We start from the raw sequence: 1,162 nt of genomic DNA on the forward strand, positions 1-1,162 counted from the left end.
TGAGAAAGCAATGTTCATACTTTCCCTTGACCCAGCAAAACTTTTGTAACTGATGGTGGGAGAGCAGGGTTATTTAAGCACCCATGAACCACAAAAGTTTTGTGGATCGAGTGCAAGTGTAGACACATACACTTCATGTCTTTTAACTAATAAAGTATTTTAGGATTGTTGCCAAGTTTTTATATACCATCACACAATGGCAGTCAGACAAATTCTGCCCTTGTACAAAAACATTTTCATGGTCCTAGAAAGCATCTTCTGTTCTGTGAAGATTATTAGCATAGTATTGATTTTATTTGGTTTACTGTAAAACATTTTAAAAATAAACCAGATGTAACAAGCCACTATAAATGCCCAGACTAGACCTTAGTTTTGTGAGACCCTGAGACAGAAATGATCTTGCTTCCCTGTTCCTTATTGAGCACCAAATTCTAAACTAGTAACAGAGACAGGTTTGGATAATCATGCAAGCAGCTGATGCATCCGATACAGCAGATCTTTGCCCAGGAAAGCTTTTGATCCAAAATATCTGTTAGTCTACAAGGTGCCACAGAACTTCTTGTTGTACTCGAAGATACAGACTAACACGGCTACCTCTCTCATACATACAAGCAGCTGTGGCTCAATGCCCACCTCAGCTGGAGGTGGACAGGAAGAGCAGCCATTTTGGAAGGACACCGGATTAAGTGAAACAACCCAGCAGCCCTGTAGCACTTTAGAGACTAACAAAACAATTTATTAGGTGATGAGCTTTCGTGCGGCAGACTGCCTATACCTAATAACCACAATACTAAATTAAATAATCTTCAGAACAGAAGATGCTTTCTAGGACCACGAAAAGGTTTTGGTACAAGGGCACAATTCCTCCCATTGCCATTGCCTGGGGGTATATAAAAACTTGGCAATGATCGGAAGAGTAATAAAGTGGAGTGCCCCAGGAAAGCTCCTCACCTAAATAACTGTTTTGTTAGTCTTTAAAGTGCCACAGGACCTGCTGGCTGGGTTTGGTAGAACCCCGGATGTCACTGATTAGCTGAGGCGAAGTTCTGGTTTTACCCCCCCCGCCTGAAAAGCTGGAGGATTGGCCCTCACCCACCCAGCGCGCTACTGACCGTGTCAGGCTTTAAGGTGCAGCCGGCGCATGAGGTGTGAGTAAAGCGCC

This window comes from Carettochelys insculpta, chromosome 1, assembly GCF_033958435.1.
Source record: "Carettochelys insculpta isolate YL-2023 chromosome 1, ASM3395843v1, whole genome shotgun sequence".
NCBI lineage: Eukaryota > Metazoa > Chordata > Testudines > Carettochelyidae > Carettochelys > Carettochelys insculpta.